This window comes from Herpailurus yagouaroundi, unplaced genomic scaffold (genome assembly GCF_014898765.1).
Source record: "Herpailurus yagouaroundi ecotype Mexico unplaced genomic scaffold, PumYag 182, whole genome shotgun sequence".
In the NCBI taxonomy this organism is placed as follows: Eukaryota; Metazoa; Chordata; class Mammalia; order Carnivora; family Felidae; genus Herpailurus; species Herpailurus yagouaroundi.
In genome coordinates this window covers 20,386,163-20,398,747 of record NW_024412413.1, presented here as the reverse complement: position 1 = coordinate 20,398,747, position 12,585 = coordinate 20,386,163, and positions in this window count along the sequence as shown.

Sequence of the window (12,585 nt, the reverse complement as noted above, 5' to 3'; positions counted from 1 at the left end):
TACTCAAAAAAAGAAGACCCTCTGCATCCTTCTGCTATTCATGTCTTTCCCAAACTCTTCCCCAAGAGTAAAAATCTTCACTCAATATGTCTCAGTGTATCAGGTAATCACTGTGAACTGTTTGCTCTCTAGAACTGCTACACAGTTACTGCCCTGGGATCTCAGTGTATCATACTCCAGGGATTTTTCCAGTCTTTATCCAGTTGATCTCTTATTACCTGAATCTCATGTTTCTTCTTTGGTACATGCCTTTGTCTTGGCTGCGCACACCATCTGCTAGCTTCCTGAGTGAAACTTAAGTCACATATATACTTATTTATTTATTTAAATATATTAAAAATATTGTTTTGTTTTTTGTTTCTTTATCACTTATCACTACCTATCACTTATTCAGTCCTGCTGGCCTGGATAGAACTGTGTTTGTGGTAGGGGTGAGGGAGTGTTACAAGACATAATATCTTCATTTAAGCTTATGAATCATTCTTCACATTGGGGAAGATGTATTTGAACTTCCTGGGTTAGGAAGCCACTGGGTACATTTAGCATAAGCACCCGTGTGTCATCCTTGCTGTCTTGAAAATGGTGTGGGTTGTCTTAAGTTTCTCCTTTTATTCATTTATTTTTAATGTTTATTTATTTATCTTGAGAGAGAGAGAGAGAAAAAGAGAGAGTGGGAGAGGGGCAAAAAGAGAGAGAGAGGGAAAGAGAGAACCCCAAGCAGGTTCCGTGCTGTCAGCCCTGAGCCCTATGTGGGGCTCAAAGTCATGAACCGTCAGATCATGACCTGAGCCAAAATCAAGAGTCAGACGCTTAACCAACTGAGCCACCCAGGTGCCCCTTAAGTTTCTCCTTTTAAAGTACTTATGGAAGTATTCATTTTGTGCACCATTCTTAATCCACATCTTTATTTTTAATGCTCATTTTTTCTTAAACATTTAATTACATAAACACTGGGTAGCATATGAATGCTTTGTGAGCACCGTCCTATGCGAGTTATTTACTTACGATAGAATTGTGTCTATTTTAAGGGGATTGGCTTTGTTTTTAGCATTAGTGGGAGTTCATTTGGGGGGCTCCAGAGAAAAAATGTTTTTCCTGTTGAAAGTGATGCTAGTTACCATTTCAGCCTATGAGAAAATCAGCTGTATTTTTCCCCGCAGGGGCCTTTATTCAGAAACAAATTATCCTCATTGGTTGAGGAATATTGTACATTACTCGTTTATTTATGTATACTGTATCTATGCCACTAGAGTGTTAGTCCTGTGGCACAGGGATTGTGTTATTTACAACAGTACATTGGTGCATGTAGACATTCAGCAATAAATAAATGATTTCACTCATATGTGGAATTTAAGAAACAAAACAGATGAAAATAAGGAAAGGAAGAAAAAGAGAGAAAGTGGCAAACCATAAAAACAGACTCTGAACTATAGGGAACAAACTGAGGTTGCTGGAAGGGAAGTGGATGGGGGGATGGGCTAAATAGGTGATGGGGATTAAGGAGGGCACTCGTGATGAGCACTGGGTGTTGTATGGAAGTGATGAGTCACTAAATCCTACTCCTGAAACTAATATTACACTCTATGTTAACTAACTGGAATTTAAATAAAAACTTGGAACAGAAAAATAAAATAGACATGAATGAACATAAAAAATTCACTTAAAATTTTTTTAAATGTTTATTTATTTTGAGAAAGAGAGAACACGTGCAAGTGGGAGAGGGGCAGAGAGAGAGCAAGAGAGAATCCCAAGCAGGCTCCACACTCGCATGGAGCCTGACACGGGGCTCAATCTCACAACCGTGAGACTGTGACCTAAGCCGAAATGAAGAGTCAGATGCTTAACCAACTGAACCATCCAGGTGCCCCAAAAATTCACTTAAATTTTAAGTGAGAAAACACTTATTCTTTTGTTTTGAAAAAATAGAAGCATATGATTAATGATTATAGTTATGTTAAAGAAATGAAAATAGTAACATGTTAGGAGAAAATAAAAATGACAATAATTATTGGAAAGTTGTGATTATGGGTAATTTTTGTTTTTTTCTTTGCTAAACTTTGCATTTTCTGAAACGTTACACTGCTTTATTTAAAAAAAAAAAAGGTAATATCTGAAGTGAAAACACACTGAACTAGAAGTCTGGAAATCTGTATTCTAGTACTGACTGTGCTGTGTGTTCTTAGGTAAGTCTCTGAATCTCTCTGTGCCTTTGTTTCTTCTTTGGGAAATGAAAGGTCTGAGGGCTTCCCAGCTTCAAAATTCTGATTGTGCTTTCTGCCAATAGCTACTCCTACTTCCTCCCTCTGTAGTGTCTGTTCTTCACTCTGGGACGGAGCATAGAAATGTTTTAGAATGTCAGTAGGCCAATCTAAACAGTTAGGATTATTGTCGTTACTAATACTTTTTATGATTATTTTTTTCTTTAAAGTGATAGATTCTGTTATGCTTGCAGTGACAGTTCCAGTTTCTGACAGTGGTGGTGTGACTTATTCTCTCAATTCCATTTACCCTAAGTTCCAGGAACACATCAGGAAACCCTGAGTCCAGCTGGTGGTTGGCAAGAGGAATTAGCACATTCCATGGCATCAAGCTCCTGCTTTTCTGGTTTGGGTGGGGTGATGGGTTGGCCCTTCTCTGCTTTCATTACATATGGTTTTTGCTTCCCTGGAAACATTAGAGAATCTCAGGTAGCTTCCACTGCCCATCTGATGGGGGAGTCTTCAGAGCTAGAAGGCCAACCATGAAAACTCTGTATGTTATAGGCTGTATTTCACTTTAAAAGAATCACCTTAAGGCACATTGGGTCATTCCATGCTTCTTAAGATGAATTAGCTAAGCACAGTGATACTTGGAGAATTCTCATCTGGTGAGCAAGCTCTCATGATGTCATGCGGCAGTGATGTGGGACCTGGTAGACTCTCGGTTTCAAATTTCTAATGATTAGAAATAATTTCTTTAGTTCATTTGCATTTATACTTGTGACATATACAAGTCCCAATTTCATGATGAAGTGAAGGCACACCTTTGTGCCAATGTATTGACCATTTCCCTAAAGTCTTTCAAATGAATGTACAGTTGTTACCGCATCATGATGACCAGGATTATAAAGTAAGTATGTCAGGAAATAACCTGGCTTGCATAAAATCAGGAAATAACCCAGCTTTGGAGCACAGGATGTTTAAGACAATGTGAGACATCTGCGATTAGAAGAATCATTTTTAGGATTAAATGAGCTAACACATGTAGTGTTAAATGTAACATGTAAAGCAGTTCCTGGCATATAGTAAGGGCTCAATAAAAGCTACCTTTGGCTGTTTGTTTGTTTGTTTGTTTGTTTGTTTTTAATGTATATATGTATTTAGTTAGTTTGACATTCAAATACATTTGTGGCCCCTTTTCCTCTAGGAGGGAAGAATGCTGTTGAGGGTGGAGGTTTACCCCCCACCCCCGATCATTGTAGAAAAATTAGAAAATGCAGATAAGCAAAAAGAAGACTTATACTCACAGTCTAATCCAGGTTTTTATGATGGGTATTCTTCCATATGTTGTATAAATAGAGGAAAGTATTTGTAAATGTCATCATCAACACACAGCATATATTGAATATCTATACTGTGTAAGATCTAGGATAGAAACAGATAGAAAGGAAATGCATCACACAATCCTTGACTTCAAGGACCTTATATTCTCACTGTGGAGCTAGGACTTCAGAAGAAAGTAAAAAAATCTATAATAGCAGAAAATCATCTATAAGGATAGTTGTCCTCTCAGCAACAGAACAAGCACAGAACAACCTACTATAGCAAATGGGCCCAGAGCCTCAATGATGAGGAGAAGGGCCAACAGCAGAGAAACAACACTCCAAATTTCCATTCTTGTAAATGGAGAAGAGAAGGAATGTCTCCCCACATCACAAGAGCCTTGTTCACTGGCACTGTGAGTATCCCCTCTGCCCCTTTCTTCTCCAAAAGTGCCCACACCTGGACCAGGTTGTGTGTTGGAACTTTCACTGGCCAATGGTTATTTGATGCCAAAGGATAATTGGTTCCTGGGGGGAGACTTGGCTTAGCACATTGTGAGAAATACTCCCAGCTCAGCCCTGGATGCTTAATCTAACCCTAGCAGTTGGAGGAATTTTTCTAGCCAAGTGGAAAACACCTGCACCCCAATCTAAACCCCAAAGTGTAAATCTAGTAGAGTCTTGTCCCCCCAAATTTGAAGATTGGCTGGAGAATTCTGGAAGTTGTCAAAGTCTCATTAAGCTGAATCTATTGTCAGTTTTACTTATTTTCCATAGCACCCTGTGTGCTTAATCTGGCAAAAGCTTTCCCCCTGAAATGACATAACAAGGCCCTTCACTTCCTTGAAAAGAGCAAAGAAAGGAAGGAGGTTTGAATTTTCCTATTCATTCTCAGATCAGAAAAGGGCCCATTAGGCCTCAAAACTTCATTCCCATGCTTATTTCTAGGAAAGCTGAGTTAGATGGTCCTAGAAACATTAGCTTTGCTAAGACTGATGCTTTGCAATCCTCAAAAAGCAATGCTATTCACTGGCAATGTGTAATTGGAAAAGATTGAACAAAGGAGCAAGAGTGGGGGAAGCCAGGCTGTATCTAGACTCTCCTAAGGCAGATCTCATACCATTACTGAGTTTGGAAGGTAGAAAGTACCATCCTCAGGAGCAGGTTATGTCCCTAAAGTCTATTTCTTTTGTATTTTTAAAAATTAAAGTATAGTTGACACACAATGTGACATCAGTTTCAGGCGTACAACATAGTGATTCAATAAGTCAATACATTATGCTGTGCTCACCACAAATGTAGCTGCCATCTGTCACCATACAACCCTATCATAATACAATTGACTATATTCCCTATGATCCACCTTTTATCCCTACGACCCATTCATTTCATAACCGGAAGCCTGTACCTCCCACTCCCCTTCACCCATTTTACCCATCCTCACACCCCCTTCCCTCTGGCAGCAATCAATGTGTTCTCTGTATTTATGGTTCTAATTTTGCTTTTTGTTTGTTTTATTTTTTAGGTTCCACATATAAACATATCATACAGTATTTGTTGTTGTCTGACTTAGTTCACTTAGCGTAATACCCTCTAGGTCCATCCACCTTGTCACAAATGGCAAGATTTCATTCCTTTTTGTGGCTGAATAATATTCCTCTCTCTCTCTCTCTCTCTCTCTCTCTAGATATATCTGGATATCTACATTATACCTAGCCATCCATAATCTATTGATGGACCAAAGTCTTATTTATTTACAAAACTTGTTTGGAACTAAGAATATATTCCACACCCCGCCCTGAAACAGTCCCCTTCTTTTGTTTTATTATTCTTATAATTTGGTATTAGTTTTATTTGGGAAGGGCCCTTGATTTTATTAAAATTTTAATTTAATTAAGCTAATACATGTATATGGTAAAAAAAAAAAAAAAAGTCGAACGGGACTACAAGGCTTATAACTAAAACAGCAATACCCCCCTCCCACAACTCCTCATTCCTGAAAAACCACTTTATATTCTTTTAGCTCTTTCTTCTATTACTGACCCCCAGGTTTCTAAGTAGCTATGTACTATAGCTATTTCTTGATATTTTAAGGCCTGGGTGTGTTCTATAACCTTCCAACCAGGGAATCTGAGGATTTAGTGCCCTTATCAGGTCCCTCCTTTCTCCATCTTCACATACACAGACAACACTTCCTGTCCCAAGTTTTCCCAATAGATAAACATCATAATTTTTTTGTTAGAGAAAAATTCAGCATATATTTTATTATAACTATATAATTATTCATAGCCAAGTCACATAGTGTATTAAGAAGAAACTGACTTTTTTATGTAAACTTTCGCTTTTCCTAGAATTAATAATTGCTTCTCTCTTTTTTTTCATTTCTTTATTTCCTTTAAACCTCTTAGCAATTCTTTTATCTTTAATGTCCCAATTGCTTTCTGTCCTCAGGCAAGATTTAGATTTGCAAGACTCAGATTTGCCAAAGAAGTAACGATCTTCAACTTTTTCTAACTTTTAGTAATCTCACTTTGTACTCTGTGAGATACAGTTCTTGAGAGAAATAATTGGCTAATCAAAAGAAAGTCTAAGTTTTTAAAAAAAACACTTCCTATTGACAGAAAAAGAAAAGACTCTTCATTGCCTTTCCTGCTTTCTGGCAAAATTCTTCTATTGATTTCTTTCTGCAGAAAAGGAACTTTTCACTTTTAAAAATAAAACTGGAAACTACTGAAAGCACAAAGAAATGTAATTCAAAGGAAACTCATGTTGAGTACAGAAGGCATATTGTGTCAGGAAAACAATGACTGTACAAAAAGCATTATTAAAATACTTGATACAAAATACCTGAAGGTACGCCTCATACATCACAGCACCAGCCCTCTCATTTCTATAAGTCTTTTGTGTGCTGGTGGTGTTTTTTACTGCTTGGGTTATGTAATGACAAGTTGCTATTACTAGATAATGGTTAAACAAAGCATGAAGTACTGGGGCGCTCCCTTACAAATTCTTGTACCTCTCTACCACTGAAGTCAGAGGATACAGTTGAGACCAGGAACTAGTCAAAGTTAAAGCCAATCTTCAATGGGGAATTCCCCATTTCATTTATTGTCATGCTAATACAACTTTTCTATTTGTTTTATTCATTATTCCCTATGATATTGGGACAAAACCGGTTGAGCTACCCAAACTCATTACATTGTATACAGTAAACATGTATGACTTTTTACATGTCAATCATACCTCAATAACATGGTTTTTAAAAAAGCAGTCAATCTGACTCATTAAATAAGCTTAGGTTGACTTCAGAGAGGTTACAAGGAACTGTTTATTTATTAATTTAAGAGACTGGTCAAGATGTAATAAACAACATACACTAATGAAATCCACATACTTTTTGTTGGGGTGCCTGGGTGGCTCAGTTGGTTGAGTGCTCGACTTCAGTTCAAGTCATGATCTCACGGTTTGTGGATTCAAGCCCCACGTCAGGCTCTGTGCTGACAGCTCAGAGCCTGGAGCCTGCTTTGGATTCTGTGTCTTCCACTGTCTCTCTGCCCCTCCCCCACTCACACTCTGTCAATCTTTCTCTCGAAAAATAAATAAAACAAACATTTAAAAAAAGAAATCCACATACTTTTTGTGATTTGTTACCTCCTGCCACTTGTTTTTCTTGGCTATAATATTATGAAGTCTAATAAGATAAGGTGATCCCTTTTTAAAAATATCTTGTAATTTAGATGCATATTCTCGTTCTGTAATGCCACTGTTGTACAAAACAGTTTTAAAAATCCTTTTCTTTGCATTATGTTCAACACCTATGTAGGGGTAACACATAAATTACGAGGCACTCAGTTAAATCTGAATTTAGTATAAGCATGGAACATACTTATATTAAAAAGTATTTGTTATTCATCTGAAGTTCAAATTTAACTGGGCATCCTGTATTTTTATTTGCTAACTCTGACAAGCCTACAGCAAGGGCATTGCTATGTAAACAACTTAACTGATGACAGTCTTCCATGAAAGGTAATTGTGATTTCAGACACAGTCTAAAGTCTTTCAAAGTCAGTGATGCCAAGAAGGGTAATGCCACTTTTGGTTTAAAATAACATGAAAAAGTAAGCAGAAAGATTTTCTAATTAGGCCTTGTAAACTGGCTCTCTGCTTAGAGTTTTCCAAAATGGCTATAATCAATGGCAGTCTTTGAAAAAAGTATTTAGCCTTCCAAAATAATCAATGAGAAAGCCAGATTCTGAGCAGAAACTAACAAAACAGAGCCACATGTTTGTATAAAGTATCAAAAGTTTGTGTCAGATTAACGATTTGCATTCAACTGCTAAACCTCTTATATATTTGGCTCAATATTTGGCTTAGTTTTATCATTTGCATATAACTCTATAAAGTCTTTTGCTGTTCTTTGGAAACAAGTATATGAAAAAGATTTCTCTAGAGAGATACAAATGAGTTTACTCCCTGATAAATTCACTTTCTCCTTGAAAAATTGCAATCTTTTTTTTTTTTTTTTTCTTTTTCTGAGAAAGCTCTAGGTTGGGGCTCCTGGGTAGGACAGTCGGTTAAGCTTCTGGCTCTTGGTTTAGGCTCAGGTCACGATCTTATGGCTCCTGAGTTCAAGCCCTGAACTGGGCTATGGAATTCTCTCTCTCTCCCTCTCTCTGTCCATTCCCTGCTCAAGCATTCTCTCTCTCTCTTTCTCCTTCAAAATAAATACTTAAAATTTTTTTTAAAAGATCAGAGTTTATGGAAATAGGGAGGTATTTGAACAGAACTCCACAGAATAATAAAGAATGAATAATAATAATAATAAATAATAAAGAAAGAACAACACAGAATGTTGTTGGCAAGCAAAACAAAACAAAACAAAATCACTGACTCCTTTCTCTATATAGTCTTTTCCTGCTTTCTTTTATTTTCTAATACTTTTTTTACTATTGAAGTATAATTTACAATTTTATATTAGTCTTAAGTGCACAATATAATGACTCAACAATTCTATACATTGCTCAGTGCTCATCAAGATAGTGTTCTCTTAATCCCCTTGATTTATTTCACCCACCCACCCCCACCCACCTCCTTTCTGGCAGCCACCACTTTGTTCTCTGTATTTAAGAGCCCGGTTTTATATTTGTTTGTTTGAGGTTTTTTTTTTTGTTTATTTGTTTTGCTTTTTAAATTCTATGTGTATGAAATCATATGGTAGCCATCTTTCTCTTATTTCACTTAGCATTATAACCCCTAGATCCTTCCATGTTGTTGCAAAGGGTTTCATAATTTCCCCCCCCCCAAGATTTCATGCTTTTTAATGGCTGAGTAATATTCTATATATACATATATATGTATACACACACACACACACACACACACACACACACACACACACACCCCACATCTTCTTTTCCATTCATCCATGGATGGACACTTGAGTTGCTTCCTTATCTTGACTATTGTAAATGATGTTGCAATAAACATAAGGGTGCATGAATCTTTTCAAAATAGTGTTTTTGTTATCTTTGGGTTAGTATCCAGTGTGGAATTACTGGAATGTATGGTAATTCTATTTTTAATTTTTGATGAACCTCCATACTGTTTTCCACAGTGGCTATACCAATTTACATTCCCACCAGTAGTGCATGATAGTTCCTTTTTCTCCACATCCTCACCAACACTTATTATTTTTTGTCTTTTTTATACTAGTTACTCTGACAGGTATAAGGTGATATCTCATTGTGGTTTTGCATTTCCATAATGATTAGCGATGTTGAACATCTTTTCATGTGTCTATTAGCTCTCTGTGCATCTTCTTTAGAAAAATCTATTCAGAAGACATCCGGATGGCCAACAGGCACATGAAAAGATGCTCAACGTCACTCCTCATCAGGGAAATACAAATCAAAACCACACTCAGCTATCACCTCACGCCGGTCAGAGTGGCCAAAATGAATAAATCAGGAGACTATAGATGCTGGAGAGGAGGTGGAGAAATGGGAACCCTCTTGCACTGTTGGTGGGAATGCAAATTGGTGCAGCCACTCTGGAAAACAGTGTGGAGGTTCCTCAAAAAATTAAAAATAGACCTACCCTATGACCCAGCAATAGCACTGCTAGGAATTTACCCAAGGGATACAGGAGTACTGATGCATAGGGGCACTTGTACCCCAATGTTTATAGCAGCACTCTCAACAATAGCCAAATTATGGAAAGAGCCTAAATGTCCATCAACTGATGAATGGATAAAGAAATTGTGGTTTATATACATAATGGAGTACTACGTGGCAATGAGAAAGAATGAAATATGGCCCTTTGTAGCAACATGGATGGAACTGGAGAGTGTGATGCTAAGTGAAATAAGCCATACAGACAAAGACAGATACCATATGTTTTCACTCTTATGTGGATCCTGAGAAACTTAACAGAAACCCATGGGGGAGGGGAAGGAAAAAAAAAAAAAAAAGAGGTTAGAGTGGGAGAGAGCCAAAGCATAAGAGACTCTTAAAAAATGAGAACAGGGGCACCTGGGTGGCTCAGTCGGTTGAGCGTCCGACTTCAGCTCAGGTCATGATCTCGCGGTCCGTGAGTTCAAGCCCCACGTCAGGCTCTGGGCTGATGGCCCAGAGCCTGGAGCCTGCTTCTGATTCTGTGTCTCCCTCTCTCTCTGCCCCTCCCCCGTTCATGCTCTGTCTCTCTCTGTCTCAAAAATAAATAAACGTTAAAAAAAATTAAAAAAAAAACAACTGAGAACAAACTGAGGGTTGATGGGTGGTGGGAGGGCGGGGAGGGTGGGTGAGGGGTATTGAGGGCACCTTTTGGGATGAGCACTGGGTGTTGTATGGAAACCAATTTGACAATAAATTTCATATATTGAAAAAAAAAGAAAAATCTATCCAAGTCCTCTGTCCATTTTCTAATCAGATTATTGGGGAGTGGACATTGGGTTATGTAAGTTCTTTATATATTTTGGATATTAACCCCTTACCAGATATATAATCTGCAAATATCTTCTCCAATTCCGCAGGTTGACTTTTTGTTTTGTTGATGGTCTCCCTCACTGCACAAAAGCTTTTTTATCTTGGTGTAGTCCCAATAGTTCATTTTTGCTTTTATTTCCCTTGCCTGAGGAGACATATCTATAAAGATATTTCTATGGCCAATGTCAGACAAATTACTGCCTGTGTTCTCTTCTGGAATTTTATGGTTTCAGTTCTCACATTTGGACAAATGGCTTCTATCCAGAATATGTAAGGAACTACAAATTAATAAGAAAAAGACAATAGCACAGTGAGCAGATTTACTTTTTTAAAAAAAGGATATGCAAACAGCTACCTAATAAGCATATTAAAAAGTGTACATCTTCATAAGTCACCAGGGAATTAGAAATTAAAACCATAATATGATATTACAGCTAGCCCACCAGAATGGCTAGAATGAAAATGATGAAAAATACTAAAACTTGGCAAAGATTTGCAGCAACCAGAATCCATAAACACCAATAGCGGGCGTGTAAACTGACAACACTTCCCAGAAAACTGTTTGGCACTAAAGTTAACATATGCAATTCTATTCCTATGTATATACCTACCAAAGTTCATACATGTTCACCAAAAGACATGCACTAGCATGTTGTAGCAGCACTCTAAATAGTAGTCCCCAAATGGAAATTTTCCAAGTGCCCATCAATGGTAGAATGGATAAATAAGTTCTAATATAGTCACACAATGAAATTCTATACAGAAATATTAATGAATAATTTAGAAATACAATAGCAATATAAATGAATCTTAGAAACATAATGTTGGGAAAAGAAGCTGAACCCAAAAGGGAGCATATACTATTGTTCTTTTTTTTTTTAACGTTGATTTATTTTTGAGAGAGAGAGCAGGAGAGGGTGCAGAGAGAGCGGGAGACACAGATTCCAAAGCAGGCTCCAGGCTCTGAGCTGTCAGCACAGAGCCCAACACAGGGCTTGAACTCATGAACTGTGAGATCATGACCTGAGCCAACATTGGATGTTTAACTGACTGAGTCACCCAGGAGCCCCCATTGTTCCTTTTATATAAAATATTAAAATAGGCAAAACTAATCAATGTTGTTAGAAGTGGCAGTGGTTCTTTTTGACAGGGCAAGGGAAGTGTAGCTAATATTTCTAGATCTGGGTGCTGGTTATAAGGGCACACTCAGTTAATGAAAATTCATCCATCTGTACTCTTCATGTATGTGCATATTACAATGCATATTATAGTTTGGTAAAAAGTTATTTTTTTAAAAATGTTTATTTATTTGAGAGGGAGAAAGAACATGTGAGTGGGGGAGGAGCAGACAGAGAAGGATAAAGAGAGAATCCCAAGCAGGCTCCATGCTGTCCAGACAAAGCCTGATGTGGTGCTTGAATCCATGAATCCAAACCATGAGATCATGACCTGAGACAAAATCAAGAGCCAGACACTTAATAACTGACTGAGCCACCCAGGCTTTCCAAAAAGTTTTTTAAAATCACTGAAATTATAAAGAGATCTAATATTCCATATTTACCAAAATTTCTCTTGGAGTTAATTTTGTATGTATTTGGAAGCCATATTTTCGTGAGAGGCTGGGTAGAAGGCAGTATGGTAGATAGCTGCTGTGTGGCCAACACTTCTAAAAATGGAATTTCAATTTGTCTTTGGATAACTATTTTTACATTATGAGACTTTCAGATGCAGTGTTCCTTCCACCACACTTCCCCACTAACAGGTGTACATATACAACTCAAGCCACCTACTTAGAGAGCCCTATCCATCTAGACATAGTAATTGGTCCAATAGTGGCATATATACCCCAAATAGTCAATCATTTAGTAGATCTGAGGTTAAAGGTGCTTGGCATACCCTTAGACACTCAGTATGTCAGTCAATAAGTCACACTTTTACATAAGCTTGTCAGAGGGGGTTTCTGTTGCTTGCAGCCCAAAGAGTGGTAAGGACTCTAAAAGATATGTTCTGTTAACACAGTTGATTTCCACATTTTGTTGTGAGAAGGGTAGTTCTAGTTAACACTGGAGCTTCTGGCTAGGT